Source organism: Misgurnus anguillicaudatus, chromosome 10, assembly GCF_027580225.2.
Source record: "Misgurnus anguillicaudatus chromosome 10, ASM2758022v2, whole genome shotgun sequence".
NCBI classification, from domain to species: Eukaryota; Metazoa; Chordata; class Actinopteri; order Cypriniformes; family Cobitidae; genus Misgurnus; species Misgurnus anguillicaudatus.
The window spans coordinates 33,581,304-33,604,013 of record NC_073346.2 but is presented as its reverse complement, the minus strand read 5'-3'; positions in this window follow the sequence as shown (position 1 = coordinate 33,604,013).

The window sequence follows — 22,710 nt, the reverse complement described above, 5'->3', positions numbered from 1 at the left end:
TACACCTTAAAAAGTTCATATTAGTACCTCAGAGGTACATATTTGTATTAAATGTGTAAATGTCTGAACCTAAATGGTGTATATATATATATATATATATATATATGGGTACGCCCCAGTGACAGCTTGGTTAAATTTTTGACTCTTTTTTTTTCTACAGTATAAGGATTAAAATCAAAATTCATTCCTGTTACATTTTACTTGTTATTAAAGTTAGGGGTGCGCGGGGCAAAAACTAACATGGGGTTAGTTCTAACATGGACTGTTTACATTGTTGCACAAGGTTGAGCGTTTTGTTTTTCTGGTAATTTTTTCACGCTGCCAATTTAAAGACGATCTCCCGCAAATTATTGGAAATGTATAATGTTTTTCCAGAGAGTTATTAAGGAACGAGTGTTTTGATTGGATGCAAGTACATTTTTTCATCATACGTTTTTTTCTGTTTCTAAGTTGGGTGTGTAAGATACCAAATCCAATGCTATGTCATATTAATCAGTGTCTTACATTAGGATCATTTTGAAATATGGCTACAGGTCTTAGCAACTTTTTTGGTGGGCTTAAAAATATTTTGACCCAGCGGGGTTATAAGCGTATAGCTCTGAAATGCTTTTAAAGTAGTAGTATCCAAAATTTTTGTAATAATTAATAACTTTTGTTAAATTACACGCTATGCTTAGGAAATGTTTACATTGTTTACATTTGGATCAAATGATGACAATTTTTTTTTAAGAAAACAACTGCAAACACTAATAATATAGGCATTATGTTACAGACAAGGTTTAGATTAAGTTAAATTAGTGCATTTAAGCTAAGCTTTAGCCTTGTGTATGAAACCAGGCGAAACATATAGTATTAGAAATACACTTTAAAGAGCTAAAAGGCACACAGCCATTTCCATAGTTACTCTGTATCTCATTTGTCACACCAGCTCAGCGTTTCCCCATTTATGATGGAGGCAAAGATGTCAGCTGACATCCAGCTCGCGCAACAAATCTAATAATGAAGGCTTGTTTTAAAGGAAAGAGAGATGTAGAGCGCAGGTAGCTTTTATTAGATGATGCCTTTTGGAGAAGTTTGATTCCGGTATAAGCGAAGGCGACACCAGAGAGACCGTAAGGGTGAGTGTAACTAGTGTTTCGAAAAGAGCAGAATAGACAGGGGGCGTTTACAGCACTGCTACCGCAATCACGCAAGCGTCCGTCAGAGGGATATTGCAACTGGCGCAAAGAAAAACAAGAAGCGTTTCATCGCTCGCAGAGTGGAAAGTCTGTTGGTGAGGGGAACCCTAATCGCATTACCCCAGAAAACTTTTACTTATGGCTAATGGAATTCGTTTAAAATTGAACCGTGGCGGCATAAGTACATTTGCATTGATCCAGATATGTATAGAGCCAAAGTCAGTCTATCTATTTTGTGAGGGAATTAAAGCGGGTAAGCCCATAGAGCCAGACTGTATAATCCTATGTTTAAAGATCAATACGAGCCGGCCCGCTCGCAGTCCTTTTTTATTTGCTAAAACGGGTGTACGCGTGAGTGCACGTTCGTCCGCTGTGTATATTTTGCCAGCAAATTCTTCTGTGTGTGGGAATTGGCCGTCTCCCATGCTTACCTGCTTGTTGGGTGGCGGCCCGGCTCTTTCGTGGCTCTTTGGGGTTTTGCGCGGCTGTTAACGCCATACAAATAAGCAACGTTGGCCACGGTTTATTTAGTCTGACACTTGTGACATCCATCGTCTATAAAAGCCCGGTGACAGCCGGCCTGTGTGAGGAATATACCCAGGCTGTAACCACTGAGTTCAACCAAAACCGTATTGTTGAAAAAAGAAAACTAAAACATTTTAATTATGGCTGGGATGATTAATCGTGCGATTCTGCTTGCTATGCTTCTCAATGATTTACGGTGAAAAGCCACAACATCCAGAAGCCAGAGGGCGCGCGCTCATATAGAAACTCAATATGAGCCACAGAAAAAGTACACATGCAGCTTGCTTCAGGAAATAAGCATATTTTTATCGCTGTTTTTAAACCTTTTCATGATAATAAAGAATATTTATAATGATTATGTTTGATGAGTGTTGCTTTTTAAAATGCATGTTATAAACAACTTATAAAAAGTGATTTTAGATTGATATGGACTTCCTACTGATCAAAGAGCCATAATACATGACAAAGGCGATGTTTGCACAGCTCTGTGATTTAAAATCAATTTCAGACACGTATTATTAGGATGAATCATCCCAGTCCCTAATTTTAATCTAAATATAAGGTAGACAGGGTTCCCACGGGTCCTTGATATCCTTGAACGTTTGTGAATCTGGGGGGAAAAAATTCAAGGCCCTGGGAAGTTTTTGAAAACATGTGTGATTCTCACGAAAACTTGGTTTTAAAAATGTCAAGCATGAAAATGTAAAAATTGCTTAAATTTACTTTTTTTCCCACCAGACATTGAAAAACAAAGTCTGGAGTAAATGGGAACATTAATTTAAAAACTTTTACTTATCATTTAACACTTTTTGTAACATAATTTGAAAAATTAGTCCTAAAAAATCTCATTACCACAACGGTCAGAAAACATCAACACTGACATATTTTCAAAATGACATGACAAACCTGAAAGAACATAATTTGGAGATTCTGCACATGCATTTAAAATCAAAGTATTATGCTTCTATTAATTAAATTAACATTTAATAAGCATCTGTTGCGGTAATGATAATCAAAATGTCGTGTAAGCATTCTGACAAGACCATATTTCAAATTAACTGTAAGAAAAATGTTCTTACCTGGTAGCCATCTTGAAGTAACTGGTCCATGTGCTTGGTCACTCAAAATCAAACTTTATTAAAATTCTGTATGTGTGCTTAAACTGTTCTCAAAAAGTGTTGCGGAGGATGAGAACATCAGGCATGGACGCATCATTTTCCTAATTTTTCTTCATTATTATTATACATGAATATACAGTAAATATTTTTTCTGTCATCTAAAGTAGTCTAGCAAAACATCCATTTATTTATTTTTCTTAATATTTTTGTGTTAATTTGATTAAATTACAACATAACGCATGTTCTAACACAGCCACACACATTGCGGTAATGAGAATTTCAGCAGAAAATGAGATAAAATTTACAATTATAAATTTTTATGTTGAAATCACACATTGTGCAAGGTAGAACACAGTATTGTGTTAATTCTGATGCTTTTTAATGTTACTATATTACACATTTTAAAGCTAAAATCATTTGTGCCGTGGTGTTTCAATGGTTTCGTTAGAATCACCCGCATAGATACAGGTCATTGAAAGTGCTGTGATTCTCTGTGTAGTGTAGGATAATATAATACAAATTCTAGACTTTTTAAGCACACGTGCTAAACTGTTCACTTTAAATGCTTATATCTTCTGTATGCAAATGTTAATTCATACAAATTGCATAGTTGTGTTTGACACATGAAAACGTCTCGGGTTACGTATGTAACTGTTGTTCCCTGAGAAGGGAACGAGACGCTGCGTCTCCCTTGCCATACTTCCTGTGTCCCTGTAATGCTGTCCTTGGCAATATTTCAGATAGCGATATACTTCATGGCTCCCACGTCACCCTGTCTTTGTCATTAAGCCTCACCATTGGTTGAATTTGATATACACATTCAGACGCACTTACCACTGGAGGCGTCCCCAAAGTGTCACTGCAGTGATGCAGCACGAGTTCCCTCGAAAGGGAACAATGTATCTTAAAAGGTAACACAATGTAACCTTGCTCTCACTTGAAATGTATTGGACCTGGAAAGTCCTTGAATTGTCCTTGAATTTGAAGTTACCTAAGGTGTGGGAACACTGAGTAGAATAAATGTCCAAAATGCAAAGCAAAGAAAAGCACCTACCAAAAATTCAAAACTTTCCATATACATACAAGCGCACCATATACTTTCACACCACAGCGGTCATAATCGACTAATACAGTAACAACAATAGTGTCTTTAACAAACCTTTGAACTTAAGGATAACAATGACATTCACTATGGCGGGTAAAAGGTAATTCTGATGACTAAGAAACCCAAGTATGAGATTAGACTCTAGCTCTCCTTCCCTAAGTGCTACTCGGTACAAATGGACCCCTAAGAAGATAATAACCTTACGATTGCTTTTATAAGGATTGAGTTATTCTATTACAAGACCATAGCACTATTGCACCTTTATCCTTGTGACTGCAACACATGTACAGCAGAATAACAGACGTCCCCTAGTCGTTTTGTTTGTATTCACAAACAGAGGAATTTCCATAGTGATTGTAATGATTGTACGTAATGTTTTTAATGTTAACATATGCTATATAATGCTATAATTTGTAACACCTTACTGACAAAATCCCTTGAAAAGTTTAAACATTTTAATGGTATCCAAACATTTTATAATTAGTAAAGTTGGTCAATTTCAGTGGCCGCCGGTGACTTCTTTCTTCGAGGGCCTAGATGCGAAGTTCGTCACAACATGTATGTAGCCCGTCATGTGTGTGGTTCGTAATTTTTAAAATATGTGTTCGGTGCGTCGAGTGATCCTATGTGGATCACAAAACTAGTGTTACAAAATAAGTGCCTGCTGCAGACCACAACAGGGTTTATGATAAAAGAGACGCTCGCGTTTGCCAGATACTCGCATAATCTCATGTGTAATCAGAGTTTAATGTTAAGGGAGTGTCTTGCGTGTATTTTGCCAACGTAAGCGTCTCTTTTATTATAAACGGTTTTGACGCGTGTGCAGCAGGCACTTATTTTGACAAAACATGTGATGCACATAAAACACGAGCAACACACATGACACTTCAAACACATATTTTGAATTTGCGCCCCTCGCATAAGCAGTCACGGGCCGCCACTGCCCAATTTTGTATAACATTGCATGTAACTATTACCGTATGTTAACCGCTGCAATATCATTGCCCTTCTTCATCCTCTACTTTGACCTCATAGAAACACCTATAGATTTTCCCTATCCCATAAAAAGGCAAAACATTGGAATAATCTTCCTATTCACACCCATGATTAGAGCATCGCTGCCCTCATACAGCTTAGTGAAGCCCCGTGTATTGAGTATAGCCACAGAAGAGGCCTTAATGGTATTGGGTGGAAACAGCAAACTGGACAGTAAAGTGAAAAGGGGTCTAATGGGTGATGTCCTTCCAATGCCACTCCTCTTAACACATAATCCCTTTTGTTATTATCTAATGGAATAAAAGTGGCAAGGCTTTTCCCACCCCCTCATCCCATTTTTAAAACATTACTTCGCATGTGGACTGATATGACCATTTGAATGACAGCTTAGCTTGCAAACACAACAAAAGGAGCATTTGTGCTTTAATGCTACTTTTGTTTTTATCTGAAAAATATTTTAACAAACCTATGGACCTATAGTATTAAACTTGGGCCTTATAAAAAAAGAAATAAATAAATACAAATATTGGAGGAAAAATGATAAGATTAACATAATAATTGTGTTATTTTATAATAGTATGCAAACACATTATAGGGGAATTCGTGAAGTATTTGACTCACAAAATGATATATAATATATATATCAAAAATTGTACACTTAAGAACCAGTATTACATTTGGGTGATTCTCACGAAATCCAGATTTAGAAGGTGTCCAGCCTCACAATTTTTTTTGCACATATAAGATTAAGGTCTAAACTCACTAAAACCTTTATTTTTTAGAGGATTTAAAAAATAATTCCCTATAAAATTATTGACATTTTTTTTGATTATCATTATCAAAAAGTATCATTACCGCAACATATTACATTAAATATAGTCATTTACAAACACATGTTTCGGTTATGATAACTAAAAAGTTGTCTAGGTACTATGACAAAAAAATTCAGCTTTTATCTGGAGAGAAAAAATAAAGACTGCTTACTTGGTTGCCATCTTGAGTGTCACAGTCAATTATGTCCCTTCCAACAACTTTTTTTTTTTTTGAAAATGTTAGTTCTTTGAGGGCTTAAACAATGATTGAAAATTGTTGCGGAGGATGAGAAACATTTATATTCCTTATTATTGTCTCTACATTTACCAATGATCACCAAATACCACATGTTTCTTTACTGTACATGTTTATAGTATAATATGCACTGAAGCTTTTTTTTTATTATAAATATTTCCATGTCAAAGAACACAAATCCAGTCATGGACATGTTGCGGTAATGAAAATGTTCCCCTTAAATGTGGAAAAAACAACAAACTGGTTTGTATGATGTCATTTGAAATCATGTGCGAAATATTACATGAAGAGATATTTGTAACTGTATGCTTCTTATTTTGATACTCTTGCTCTTACTTTTTTATCAAAATATTTCATGACACCTCATAAGTCTAATTTTGCGAGAATCACCCATTTAAATTTATGCATTTGGCAGATGCTTTTATCCAAAGCAATTTACGGTTTAATCAATCTATATAATTTTTTTCCAGTATATTCCCTAAAGACTGAACCCATGAACTTTGCATTGCTACGTATATAATAAAGCATATACAAGTACACAAAGTATAAGAAAGAGACCTACTGGTGAGCGTGGGACAACGTTACCATCTCAAAAGAAAAACTCTACTACTATGCACTTGGATAAGTTATCATATTTGTATGCATTTGGCGGATGCTTTAATCCAAAGCGATTTACAGTCATTCAAGGTATACATTTTATCAGCATGTGGGATCAAACCCATGACCTTTATATTCATAACGCAATATTTTACCAATTGAGCAACAGGAACAATCATATATTCATTAATTAATCTCATTTTTTGTGTATTGCAGAAGAAAGCTTCATTTGTTTTGTAAAGGCGTGAGAGTAAATACATACAGTAGCAGAACTTTATTTTTGGGTTGACTAATGCTTAAATTGTCCATGTGAAGTGAACAGAATTTGCAAAGGAAAGATGATGACAGATGTGTATTCACACGATACTGCTCCCGGGCAAGAGATTATGTTAGATTATGCTGCTGTCTATGAAGGGCCTTTGGTGCAGGGGATTAATGGAGGCCTTATCGAACGATTTAAAGATTTAACACCTTTTCATCTTGCGGGTCCTGCTCAGGCATTAGTCCTATCTGAATATAGTTACCCTTTATGCTACTAATCCTTTTAGTGGCTCATCAATAGCTTTTCAAGAGTCTTGTGAGATGTTCCTGTGACGTTGAAGGCGCTCACAAGATGGGACAGGTGGAAAAGAGTAGACGGGGTCAGTTGAGATCCACGTCCATTGGAGAGAAGTAAATTATTCAAAGCAGAACAAATAAACATGGCTGGAAATGAGTTGACACGAGCAGAAATCATTTTCTGGCATGGTGATAGACATCTCCTCGACCACCCGGGAAAATCCATATCCACACGTTTCATACGTCTTTCAACCCGGTTTCAGGCCCTCCTCACAATACCAGGATGCCGAACTGTTTCGAGAGAAAACAGAGCATGAATTATCATGGAGCGCACTGTGGTCATACTTATGGGTGGTGGGACAAACTGGTGTCCACAGATGTACTATTTTAAGCTTTTAGGGAAAGGAAGAAGTGGTTGTATTTCATTTTAAATGTGCAACTGATGTCTTGTTCAGGAAAGGCCTGAGGAAATTAGTCTGGCAGGAAGCCATGGGGATCCAACTCTCTTTCACAAAGTAATGGTGACTGCACAAAAGTGACCTGTAGACGAATGTTTATTAAAACATTTGAAAAGTCGGACATAGGAAACCGAGGCAGTTTCAAACTGTCTTTAGAAAATATTTCACCAGCATGCACAAATTTGCAATATTCGTGTGGTATTGATGCACAAAGAAAGACCATATTGACAAATGAAATGGCTCTCAAAATGCTTAAGACTCTAAATCCATTATGTTTTTACAAACACCCCCACCTCTATGAATGGGGATTAATCTAAGGTATCTTTCAGTAATGTGCGCCTTATCAAAAAGAACACTTTTTTGCCAGCTACTTTAAGACCACTTATAACAAAGAGGTAGAACCTGGAAAATCTCTGGCAAGTTCACACAAACATGCACACATTACCTTAATCTCCCACGCACCTACCTGCCACCTTTCATTTGCTAAATAAACAAGAGATTATGTAATTTGTTGGGAAAGCATGCATATAGAGCACCCAAAAGAGCATTTAAACATTTAAGTCACACTTTAAAATGTATGGATGTTATTGGAATAGATAACAAGATGAAGAGTTCCAAAACGTAATAAATCCATTTAGACTAATTTGTGTAAAAATGTGTTTTCTATACCAAGAAAGTTACAAGATGAAAAACCACTATTTTCTGTTACAAACGTTCACATAGCATCTTTCGGTTATAAAAACATAAAAAGTTCAAATCCATAATTTCATTTTCAAAGATTTATTATAAAAACAGTTTATTTTTTTCTGCAAAATGCAATAAATCCATGACAAGTTTTTTTTTCTTAAATGCTATAAATCTATTGAATCAATATATAAATGCCATTAATCTTTGCCATGTTATATTCATTTAGTTGACTAGTGGTATACAGTACACTGATTAAACAATCAAAACACTTACTTTGTCATATTAAGAACACTGTCATCGCTGCTGTCATTTCTTGGGACGTCGTCGCTGAACTTTTTTGACAGCGATCTGCTGTAAAATGTTTTGGTTCGGCTCGATTTTCGTTGACTTTGAGTAAAATAATGGAAAGGTTATATAAGATCCCCTGGGGTCAATGTGTTAGCATGAAAGAAGCTTGATGCTGTCATGTGAGAACAAGCAACAGCCGGCATTTTTCCCTTGCAATGTGTGGAATGGTGTACTGTGATTGGTTATGCAGATTTATTGCATTCTGCAGAGAAGGAGGACTGGCGTTTGTCGCAGTTTGGAATAAGGGAGAAAAGATGACAGAATAACACAGCGGATATTGGATTTTGCGTAAAATAAAGAATTGACTTTTTAATACTGACCAGATACAATACTGATTTTGGTAGTAAATTGAGTTTACTGAAATAGGACATTTCACAAGACTTTAAGATCAAATTAATCATTGGTGTCCCCAGAGTACATATGTGAAGTTCTAGCTCAAAATACCATATAGATAATTTATTATAGTATGTCAAAATTGCCACTTTGTAGATGTGAGCAAAATCTGCCATTTTTGGGTGTGTTCTTTTAAATTCCAATAATCTGATCTCTGCACTAAATGGCAGTGCCGTGGTTGGATAGTGCAGATTAAGAGGCGGTATTATCCCCTTCTGACATCACAAGGAGAGCCAAATTTCAATGACCAATTTTTTACATTCTTGCAGAGAATTTTTTACCAAAACAAAGTTACCGGGTTGATCTTTTTCACATTTTCTAGGTTAATAGAAGCACTGGGGACCCAATTATTGCCCTTTAACATGGAAAAAGTCAGATTTTTTACTTTAAAGTAATTTGTTGCCCTTAAAAATGTAAGTAATTTAAACTTAAACAAGAGTATATTTAACCTAAAATTAAAGCTTGATAACCAGAAAGTGTCCCAAATATGTAACATTTTGTAAAGTTTTTATGTCAGTATACTCTGAAAAATAAAGGTGACCAAAATGTTATCTTTTGCTATGCTGTATGGTTTCATAAAGAACCTTTAAAGCCCCACTGAAGTGCCTTGGAATGTGCAGAATTATTTGATGTGGTGACATCAGTTTAACTGAAACTATCGAGAAGACCCTCCTCTTTTTTTTAAATAACCAATAGCATTTTTTATTTATTGCACAGTCCAGCAAAGATGTACTGTAACAACATGTAAAGGGCGGATGCTACAGCATCTAAAGAGCATTTGATTGGACAGGAAATTGGATGAGAAGCTGAAGTGTAGGGTGAAACATTCAAACATTCATGAAAGCATGGAAGGGAGGGGGAGGGGGAGGAGTTTCAAACGTCAACAATAACTAATGTCTCGCAGATTCGCTTAGAGAGCCTTTAAAGGTTCTTTGAAGATCCAGTAGTGTTTTTTATGGCACTGCAGCAAAGAAGCTTTTAAAGGGATAGTTCACCCAAACATGAAAATAATGTCATTAATGACTCACCCTCATGTAGTTCCAAACTTGTAAGAACTACGATCATCTTCGGAACACAGTTTAAGATGTTTTATATTTAGTCCGAGAGCTTGTTGACCCTTCATTGAAAATCTATGTACGGTATACTGTCCATGTCCAGAAAGGTAATAAAAACATCATCAAAGTAGTCCATGTGACATCAGTGGGTCAGTTAGAATGTGTTGAAGCATCAAAAATAAATTGTGGTCCAAAAATAACAAAAATTACAACTTTATTCAGCATTGTCTTCTCTTCTGTTATGAAGCGCATGCGCGAGACTAAAGTCACGTGACGCGACTGACGTGTTATCTGGCGCGCCCCAGCTGTTTTTTTTTGTGCACCACAAAATATTCACACAAAAGCTTCATTTAGAGTCTGAGGGAAACGCACACTGTACGTTTGTAAAAAAATAACTGCGGAAACATGTCTGAGGATAACACGTCATCCGCATCACTGGATTCACGTGACTTTAGACATTTTGTTATTTTTGGACCAAAATGTGTTTTCGATGCTTCAGCACATTCTGGCTGACCCGCTGGTGTCACATGGACTACTTTGATGAGGTTTTTGTTGCCTTTCTGGACATGGACAATATACTGTAAACAGATTTTCAATGAAGGGTCAACAAGCTCTCTGACTAAATCTAAAACATCTTAAACTGTGTTACGAAGATAAACGAGGTCTTACGAGTTTGGAACGACATGAGGGTGAGTCATTAATGACATTATTTTCATTTTTGGGTGAACTATCCTTTCAAGAACCGGTGTAATGTTTTGTCATGTTATTGCAATGATATTACATTTTAAAGCTTTCGTTACCTCAAACACATTATGGGCTTAGTGTATCTGCATCTTATATTTCAAGTTTATCAAAACATAAAAGCAACATTTTTGGAATATTAAAATCATATCACTCTTTTTCCAAAATTTCCCCCAAAAAGTTTCTCTGTCTAACTTTCTGTCTTAGGTTTGTTCAACTGACATTGTTGTCACTTTCTTCTTTCACTTAGTTCTTTTAAAACACTTAGGTCCCTATAACAATCACCGGCTCTATAAGACTTATCTTAACGTCCGTCCCATCCTCTTTGGTTTGGGCTCCTGATCTCTTCTCGCCTCCCCAATTACAGCACTAATTTCCCTAATGGAGCATTAATGGAGAAACAGGCTGCTGAAGCGACAAGGGAACAAACCTCAGTGCTCAGCACAAAGCGAGCGAATGCAACGCAAGCCTATTAGATTTCACAAACAAAGGCACTGCAATGACTTCCCCAAGGGACGAGCATCTCCCAAGTAGCAGTCACGGCTACTTAGCATGTCAGACGGGAAAACAGGGGCTTGTTTGCATGTCACGGTGTGACCTTGCCCGTGAGCGTCCGCTATCGATTGGGCTCACCACGTGTGCGTGCTGTCGTAGTGATTATCAGTGTTGATTTTCAAACTGGCAGTATCTAGCGTTGTGTTTAGTTCTGCATTAAGGACGCAAGACTAATGAGTTATACTGCGTATTAGGAAAATAAATTTGACTGCCAGGTTACCATTGAAGGCTGTCATCTCAAACAGCCATGTTTTGAGATACAGTATGTCATCTCTTGAGATAAATATGGAGGCGTACGGATGCTTTGAAGCTGTGCCCAAGTAAAAACGGGAGCGCTGAATGATGAGTAGTTCTGAGATCAGTTGTATGGTACTTGTAGATATTGGCACTGCAGATGGGAGTGTCGGGAAAGCCAGAACAGCAGTGAGGATGAACGCAGTGGCGCCAAGTCCCTCTTCTTATCCAGACACACTCACACAAACACACACAGTTATACCAGGGGGATCTCATTTGTGTTTGTATAAATAAAGTGTACATGTACATTTTTGTACATTTGCAATATCAATAAAAAATTGAACGCATTTAAACATTACCTTCAGTGCTGTACAAATCTCATTTGAACTCTCATTTATCAGTAAATGATGGAGAAACTTTGCCTGTCTGAGAAATACTTTCTAATGGCAAATTTAATGATAAATGAAACCCAGATGGGAATAATAATATGCACTCTGATGTGATGGATTGGCCACCTGTCCAGAATGTTTCAATGCCTTCCGCTCAAGATTATGCTGGGATAGACTCCAGCTTTCCCTGTGACCCTACATAGAATAGAAAATTGATGGATAGCTAATTTTTATTATCATCAAAGTATTAAACAAAAGTACTTCATTAAAGTACTTAAAGGGATAATTTACCAAAAAAGTAAATTTTGTCATCATTTACTCACCCTCATGTTGTACCAAACCTGTATGAGTTTCTTTCTTCTGCTGAACACAGAAGAAGATATTTTGATAAATTAGGGTAACCACACAGTAGATGGGACCCATTGAATTTCCAAATGGGTAAAAGCCAATGGGTACCAACTGTGTGCTTTCCATCATTTAACAAAATGTCTCATTGATTACGCATACAGATATGCAAGTAATGTATTAAAGGACAAGTTCGGTATTTTACACTTAAAGCCCTGTTTTCAGATTGTTTATGATGAAATAGAACGGTTTTGACTGAAATTTGGACACATGATGCTGGTGGCCTGAGAATTTTCGGGTGTTTGTTGTATCACCCGCCACCTCTTCAATGCTTGTATAGGTGCACTGGAACAATCCTTCCTAAAATGCATTAAACTTTCGTTTACAAAGACGTGAAACTCATCGAGTGGTCAGGGGTGTTCATTGATATGCTCACACAAAAATCGCTGCAAAAGATGCATTCCAACAGGTTTTATCGTAGATTTTTTCCAACTCCATTGACTTGTATTAGATGTGCTGTGAGGTACGGTATTACTCCGCCGCCGGGAACATTGTTTGTATTCATGCAATTGAAAAAGGCAGATTATCGCCACCAACTGGGCTGGAGTGTCTATTATTCAAGCTCTCAGCGGAAGAATGTACGGGTGTGAGGCGTTTGGAAAAATAGGTCCACAAGTTTACAACGAATGGAAAAAAACACCTGTTGGAAAGCATCTTTTAAAGCGATTTTTGTGTGAGCATATCAGTGAACACCACTGACCACTCGATGAGGTTCACGTCTTTGTAAACGAAAGTTTAATGCATTTTAGGAAGGATTGTTCCAGTGCACCTATGCAGCCATTGTGAAACCACAAACACCCGAAAATTTTCGGGCCAGCATAATATGTCCAAATTTCAGTCAAAACCGTTCTATTTCATCATAAACAATCTGAAAACGGGGCTTTAAGTGTAAAATACAGAACTTGTCCTTTAAAGAATATTCGCTCATTATTTACTCCCCCATTTTTTTATTTAACCCATAATATGGTCTAGCCTGATCTTATGAGAATTTGGCTAATTTGTATTAATTCGTAAGTTAATCTTGCAAAAACAATTATCATAAAAAAAATAAAAAACTTCAGCCCTTCTTCACAGGGGTCAAGGCAAATCGTACAAAAATTTACGAATGTGATCGTACCTATCAATACGGTTTGGCCAACTCGTAAAATACGTATGAATTACCATGAGAGAGCGTTGTACGGTCTTGCTGCTGCTTTCAACCTGGAAAATGTGGAAAGTGCACTTCTTTGTCTACCATTTAAAGAAAGACAATACAATAGATTTGAAACATTTTATTTTTTGGGCAAACTTCTCAATGTCCCCATTAAAACGCTATAATAAATGTTTTAATTCGCAGAATGTGCCTTAAATCTTCAAGGAAATCATCCCCCAGTCTACAACAGTTTTTAATGCACTTAAAACAACGCTATATGACTGCTTCATTTTAATTCATTTTACTTCGTTCAATTAAGGCAACAGATTTTCCTATAGGTCCAACACACACACACTATCTATCTCACACATGTGTTTGGCTGGAGTCACAGTAAATCTAATTACCACAGCCTTTGTGTCCTTGGCAAAAGAGTCACAGTTACCGGAGTGACATGTCTGGAAAACATGAACTGAAGGAGGGAGGAAGGGGCGGCCGACAAGTTCAGTTGAAAGAAAGAAAAGCAAGCCAGAAAGGAGAAGTGCAGCCGTTCTAATCTAAAGTCTGGCTCCATAAACAGTTTGGGTGAGAAGCTCCAGAGGTCAGCTGGACCTGGGATCCAAGTTCAACTCGTGATGAAGTAAAGGGCCAGTAGGTAGCCTGCAGAGAAAGCCGGCAAATCACAGATGACTCACACTCTGGTGACATCATTTAAAGGCCACAGTATAGTCAGTTTTTATGTGTATGCGCACCGTCGAAACGCACAGCCTTGCAAAGTATACAGGGTTTCCACGGGTCCTTGAAATCCTGGAAAGTTTGTGAATCTGGGGGAAAAAATTCAAGGCCTTGGGAAGTTTTTGAAAATATACCTACATCGATACAGGTCATTAAAAGTGCTTGAATCTATTTTATGCAAGAAGTTTTCTGGAAAAAATCTGTATTATTCCCTGTGTAGTGTAGGATAATATCATAAAAATTCTAGACTTTTTAAGCACATTAAACTGTTCGCTTTAAATGCTTATATGTTCTGTATGTGAATGTTGATTCTTACCAAAATGCTTTTTTGCATAGTTGTGTTTGACACATGAAAACATCTTGGGTTACATATGTAACTGTTGTTCCCTGAGAAGGGAACGAGCCGCTGCGTCTCCCTTGCCATACTTCCTCTGTCCCTGTAATGCCGTCTTCTGCAATATTTCAGATAGCGATATACTTCCTGGCTCCTGCGTCACCCTGTCTTTGTTGTTAAGCCTCACCATTGGTTAAATTTGATATACACATTTAGACTCACTTACCCCTGGAGACGTCCCCAAAGTGTCACCGCAGTGACGCAGCGCGAGTTCCCTTGAACGGGAACTGTAACAATGTATCTTTAAAGGTAACACAATGTAACCTTGCTCTCACTTAAAATGTGTCCCCACATTTAGTCCTTTAGATGGGAATTTGAGGGTGTTGGACCTGGAAAGTCCTTGCAACATCCTTGAATTTGAAGTTAACTAAGGTGTGGGAACCCTGAGCATAGTTTGTTTGACGTGTACCTGTACACAGACATTCAGTGCATAAGCATTGTGATAAAATGCAATGCATCTCCTTTGCAGATATATACTACATTCCTGTAGGTGCATGCGCGACATATGCATACAATGTTAGCAGGGTTTTAAAAAACTCTTGCGTACGAGTAAAAATGGACCATGCGTCGCCCTTAAGACAAAAGGTGAATCAATCAATAGCACTTTTCCATTGCATAGTATGACCTGGTACGGCTCGGTACTGCTCACTTTTGGAGGTTTTCCACTGTGTGCAGTACCTCGTACCCAATACTTTTTTTACGTTTAAACACTGCAGATCACTGATTGATCAGAGAGAATCGTCACTACTAGTGTCATTGCTAAATGCAGCGCCGAGCAAATCAAGTGATGTCATCATTTGTGCTTTGTTGTACAAGTTTCCAAACTCCATTTTAGCGGTGAAAAACATCCACATGCCGAGAATCTGGAACACCATTCCTTTTATATGCTCCATTGCTCCTGTGCGTTTGTTTGTATCACGTTTACGGTGATGTCACGGGAGAAGAGGCGGCACAACTCTAATGATAAGTCTATAACCCCACCCACTCTGAAGTTGTTCTAAACGCCAATGGAAAAGCAAACTGAGCCAAAGTAAAGCTAGCCAGCCACATGTTGTTGTACCATGCAATGTAAAAGGTGCTGCACGGCACGCCCATGACAAAAAACGGAATTCGCAATTGGGTTTTTACCACTCATTTGCATGATGCGTCAATCGTCAAATGGGTCAAAGCAGTACCGTGCGAAGTCAGAACCGTGAGAAGGTGAAGTGTCATTAGACATTGCAGAGATGAGAAATACTAGTGTTGCAGTCAAGACCACCTAAACCGAGACCAAGTCATGACCAATACCCATGACAGGCCGAGACAAGACCAAGGGTCGAGACCAAGTCGAGACCAAGACCAGTGCAAGTCACTGCATTAAAACACTTATGATAAAATGTGGAATTTGCATATCATTAGGCACTTCTTGTCTGTGTCTGTGTGTGTGTGTGTGTGTGTGTGTGTGTGTGTGTGTGTGTGTGTGTGTGTGTGTGTGTGTGTGTATGCCATCAGTGAAGTTGATAAAAGACGAGACCGATCTCGAGAACTACAACACTAAGAAATACAATAGAGCGAGCAGGAGAACACAATAATACAATAATAATGTAACACTAATTTTAAGGTAACTTTCACGGGTCCCTGTAAGTCCTATATTGAGCCACACAGAGCGCACATGCTACTTTGGTCGTGCTGTGCTAAGGTAAATTTAAAAGAGGGCAGATAAGCACTGGAGCCAAAGAGTTATAAAGCCGACTGTCTGTTTTCATTCCTCATATTTCTTAGTACCTCCTACAACACATACACACGCAAAGTCTTACTGAAACACTAGAAAAATCGACAGGGGTGAAGCATAAATTTTCCATTTGAATTTATAGTTTCTTGCTCATAGCTTAAGAAGTGGTGACAGCTGAATATAAATGGCAGTAGAAGGATCATGGCTAATGTCTAAACGTCAAACTGCAAAGATGGTCAGAGTTTCAGGGGTACACTCTTAAAACAAGTTGACATATAGCAATGGCATAGAAGAACCATTTTTGGTTCTTCAAAGAACCCTTTTTTCATACTTTTTATAATTTAAAGAACCTTTTTTTCACTACAAAGAACCCATTTTCTTGACCGAAATCTTCTTCAGATGGTTCTTCTATGGCAAGGGTTTTCAAAATGGGGTCTGGGGACCCCCAGGGGTCCTTCAGAAGGTTCCAGGGGGTCCCCAGAAAATGCAAATATAATATATTAGTTATTTATCTCTTATTTCTTGCTGCATACATTCCAGAAAAAAATGACTGTATATTTGCTATGTATCTTACTGTGTTTTTTTTATTAAGGGGCTTGTACCCCAAAGCATTAAAACATGGCTGAAAACACCCAGCGGACGCCGACTGTGGGTGCTTGCCAGCGTTTTTTCAGCTAAGCACTTTGCTTGTTATGATACTTCTGCTTTGTTGATCAGTCGTTGAACGATGCGGCGGTTGGTGGTTGTGATATTTGTCCCGCCCCTTCTCTGTTGTGATTGGATGGCCGAGTGAGAAGTGACATTGACAAGCTAAGCATTTTATCCAAAGTTGAACATTTTTCAAACTCTGAGGAGAGCGCTCGTCACACGTGGCCATTGTGCTTTCACACAGCACTATACTGTGCAGCTTACCAAGAGTACAAAAATCTCAAGTTCACATTACTTTATTTTACATGCATTTATGAGCAAAACCTCTTCAATGCGCTTTTTGACTGTCAGTGTCATTTATATAACTGTGATTTGCTTAATCCACATTGTTTTCGTGCTGTTCATTTAGTGTTGGGCAGAGAGTGAATGACAGCGCAGTCTTCTGGCAACAGTGTGTTTTTAACTCTTTCCCCGCCAGCGTTTTTTTTTTTAAAGGTGCAGTGTGTAATTTTTAGCAGCGTCTAGTGGTGAGGTTGCGAATTGCAACCAACGGCTCAGTCCACTGCTGACCCCTCGCTTTTGAAACACATAGAGAAGCTATGGTAGCCTCCACCGGAAAAACATGTCATCGTCGGAGACAACTTAGTAAAAAAGTTGGTCCGTTAAGGGCTTCTGTAGAAACATGGCGTCACAAAATGGCGACTTCCACGTGAGGGGACTCTCTGTGTATGTAGATAAAAACGTCTCATTCTAAGGTAATAAAAACATAACGGTTCATTATAAAAAGGTCTTTATACACCCCTGATAATATAGTTTTGTATATTATTTTGCATTTCTGTCAAGAGATCCGTCAAAAAATTACACACTGCACCTTTAAAGTTGCCTGCACCAACATTTTTCATGATTTTCACAAAAGTTTAATGCTTCTAGAAAATAATATATATAAATATATTAAATGAAAGAACAGACCCTCTGCTTTAAAAAAAAAGTTTCAAAAACACACAATTTTGAGCAAAAAGCTGAGATAATTTAATTTTGATAGAGATCGGATTTAAAACGATCCTCAAAATACAGCTCTTTGCCCTAGGGCGATACTTTCAGGTTTCATAAGTTGCGGAAGAGCGTCAACTGGTGGATAATAGCGGTATTACAGATACATACTCGGCTTTGATAGGGAAGCGTTTTCTTTTAATTGACGAGTTAACTCGTCAATGGCGGGGAAAGAGTTAAATATTTCATGATTGTTTAAAACGCACTTGGCATCACATTCATGATTTTATCATAAAATGACACTTTTTCGCATCAATCCACAAGCATTTAAACCATAAACAATGCACTGTAACTAAGCGTGAATAGCACAGCAAAAATATAGCCGACGCCGAAACAATTGCAGCACTGCTGCTTCAGCGCCGCTCCAATTTTGAAAAGCGCGGCTCTACCATTGGCAACAATTAAAACATACGCCGGCATAAATGTCTGGTGTGCAAACCCCTTTAGAGTCCTCTTTATACGATTATGGTTTGTAAGGCATAGTTTCTTGTAGAACTGATATGAAACAAGATTTATTGTCAAAGTTGCTGTAGTACAAATAAATTTTAATAAAAAATGTTTGTCTTCAAGTTTATACTTCCAGCTTGTAGCCAATTACAATTTTCTTTATAAATAAAATATATAAATTGTTGTATATATTTTAGAAAGAAGGGTCCCTCACAAAAGAGTAATCAAATTCGGGGGTCCTCTGCATCATAAAGTTTGAAGAGCCCAGTTCTATGACATCATGAAGCACCTTTATTTTTAAAAGTATACATAGGCAGCATCCCAACAACGTTGATTAATTAGAAACACTCCACATAGACATAAGACAGCAACTCTGTGCACGGCACGAAAATAGCACACCACACTAGTATGTCGAGAGGGTCAGGACCTGTGTGTGGCCTATGAGTCAGTTTTTCTGGAACTAGGCCAGCTTGAATCAGCTCTCTATGTTACCTCATAAGCCAAGACTCAGTGCCAAAACCCAATTTGAATACCCAGGATGAAAATGACATGAGAGAAAAAACACCACATCCGATTTCCAAGAGAACAAATGAATGTGAAAACGTTGCATTTGTGCACGTCTCCTTGAACCTTTTGGCAAACGCCGTCTTGTTAGGAACAGAAAGTGCCCTGCGTCAGTAACCTTGTTAGCACTCTCATTCAAAGCACCTTTGTTTTGCACTTGACAGTTCCTCAACCAATCTGCCAGAAGCAAATTTTTCTTATGTTCATCAATGGGTTAAAGAACAGGGTGCTGTCCTCTATGTCAATACGATAACTAAACATCTATTTTTACTATTATGAAATGGCTCTCGATGAGAGGGAGTCTTAACCCATCACTATAATGTGTAAAAAACACCACACAAATGAAAGCTGCCGGGTAATTATGGCATTCCCCCCAGCTCTCTGAGGACTTTAGATGGTGTGTTGTGACAAGAATAGGCACACCTCCGAAACCACAAAGACATCGTAATTCCTGACCGGATTTCGGTTGCTTTTAACAAATACTTCCAAGTATAAAGAGAAGTGTTAATTGATGGATATAAGTAACCTGTTTATTTCACATCTGATGGTGACAAAGGTGAACCCTTGCTTTTACTTTGTCTTAAAAGAAGATAAGATTTGACTTCAGATGTTTCATGCTGTATGAATAGCGTTTCAGTTTTGCCTCAGGGACGACCCTCTCTTTCAGTAAGAACATAAGCTACTGTGAAGTCGAACTGTCATCGTTTCCATTCAATTGCTTTGATGTCTGGAATTATGCTTTTTACATAGATATGGACAGAGTAATGACAACTAAAGATTTGGGAGGATTTGAAGACAACAATGGAGCACACTTTGTATTTCTCTTTGCACTTTTGGTACTTCACACCAAGGCCCTCAGGATTGAACAAAGACAAACGTTTAAGATGATCTGCAGGTGAACCTTTTAGTTTTAGATTAAAACGGTAATAAACTCCGGGATGGATCCGCAACAGATTCATACCCCGTTTACACGAAGGAAAGACGCATATATTTCCCTGCGGTTTGGCCTGTCATTTACACGAAAACCGCGTTTTTATTACAGAAAGCGATTATTTCTAAAACCTCCGGCCAAAGTGGATATTTCTGACTACCCCGGTTATGTGTTGCCGTGTCAACTGGGAGAAACGGGGTTTTAGGTTCTTAAACGTCACATTTTGCGCCAGAAATTGTTTAACGTCATGAGATCGCCCTTACAGTTTGTTTGGCTACTGATCAATCAGGTTTATTATGGCTGAATCCCAAACCGCCTACTTCCATATTATATAGCTACTTTGCGTACTATATAGTATGGAAGTAGGCGGTTTGGGATTCAGCCCAAGTTTGCTGTTATGAAAGGAACAGGAAGTCGCTCGTGTTCTTCGTTGGTGTCGATTCTGACGATTTTGATTGGCTTGCATGGCTGTATTCCCCTTCCTACACTGCCTCCCACAGGTTTGGCATAGTTATTATGCCGCTCGACGGCGTATTTATGCGGGTTGATGTAAATGGAAAGTTTTTTTGAAAATGATGTTGTGTGCACGATGTTATTATTGAAAACGGAGGCGGGAAAGTATTAGTTTCTCAAAATACCCGGCTATGTGTGTATGTAGCCTCTGTCATGGGCTGGTCAGACCTTTTGTATTAAATTAAGGTCTGAGTTCATTTTGCAAGTCCATGACAGTACTATGTTCTGTGTGGGAACATGTGGAGTCATATGGTATGTGTGGCTTCCACGTGTTCCCAGAGGTGGAGAGTAACGAATTACATTTACTCACGTTACTGTAATTGAGTAGTTTTTTTGTGTATTTTTACTTTTTTGAGTAGTTTTTAAAATCTGTACTTTTACTTTTACTTAAGTATGTTTTATTTAAAGTATTGTACTTCGCTACATTTTAAATCATATCCGTTACTGAGTAAATTTTTTTTTTTAAAAAGCAAGGTGATAAAGACGCGCAACGGATGTAAATGGGCGGGGCCCGGAGGAACGCGCAAAAAGAACCATGGAGACGGACGAGACAGGCGTGTGCTAATGCAGACCCGAGTGTTTCATTTCTATGAAAGGTAGGATTCATGCTCTTAAGTACGAAATTGCACGACGCGTTTTTAATACCATGCGCATTATCTTCCGAGGTCTAGCAGCTTCGCGTCAAGTCAAACACAACTTCAAAACGTCCTCGAAGGCGCAGGTCATTAGACATTGCAGAGAGAGAGAGAGCGCGAGAGAGAGAGAGAGAGAGAGAGAGAGAGAGAGAGCTAGAGAGAGAGAGAGAGAGAGAGAGAGAGAAGAATAAAGGTCATCAGGTACCCAGGTCACGAAAGTAAGAAGGTCAATTACAACCTTACTATAGTGATTGTATTTACAAGCTGTTGACCACCTTCAAAAGTGCATAACTCATGTAAAAATCATTAAACAATTCCATAAATGTTTCTTACTTTAAAAAAGCTTTTTATTTTATTAACTTTTTGTTATTGCACTTTAATTGTAAAGATGTTCCTAGAATTAAAAACAACTAACTTGAGATTGATATTCCCTTGTCGTTTTTGAACTATACTAGAATCATCCACCTCTTCCTGCTGTAAAAAAGTAACTTTTACTCTGAGTAAATTTAAAATGATTTACTTTTTACTTTTACTTGAGTAGATTTTTAGACAAGTAACTTTACTTTTACTTAAGTAAAATATTATTAAAGTAACTTTACTTTTACTTGAGTACAATATTTTATTACTTTTTCCACCTCTGCGTGTTCCCAGTGTCATGGGCTTGCCAGACCTTGGGGTTGGATTCAGGTCTGATTTCTGAGGGCAAGGTCATGGCAGCATTGTGTTTACGTGGGAACACGTGTGTTTTCACATCATGTATGTGTGACACGTGTTCCCAGTGTCTTGTCACTTTTACCCTGCTCCCTTATGTACTCGTGTCTTACGTGATTAATTATGTTCACCTGTTCCCCATTGATGTGCTGTCTTTATTATGCCCTCGCGTCCTCTGTGTTGTGCGCGTGCGTTGTTGAATGTTGAATGTTCAGAGTTTCAGTGTATTCCGTGTGCTCTGTTTTCCAGTTCCTGTTTTGTTCCTGTTTAGTTTGTGTTCTACCACAGTCATTTGTATCATCATCTGTTTTACCCCCACGTGGGTGTTTCTGTTTTATATTAAATAAATCATAGTTCATTTTTGTATATTGAGTCTGCGTTTGGGTTCTCCTTTTGTTTTTTATTATTCGGTGTTTACACACCGTGACAGCCTCAGACTAGGCATTGGGCAATTACCGGTTTCAAGGTATACCAAAGTTTTAAAGAGTCAAGGTTTCAAAACCAGTAACATTTTTTGTGATACCGTTTCCAAGGTATGAGCTGTGTTTACACAAAATGAATTAAATCATTAAGTCATGTAATTTACATTTAATATATATTACAAAAATATATATTTGAAGAGTTTCGTTGCAAAACGAGATAAATCTATTTTTTTTACATTTTTGTCAAAACATGTTTATCATTATGGTATCATGTTATTATTTTGTATTATGTTGCTACTTAGCTGTATTTTTTAAGTTATGAAGGTTTAAATCAAAACAAACCCACTGCAGTTGAATTGAAATTAATTGGAAAGCACAACCAAAAACAATTAAAAAAATGGATTTATCTC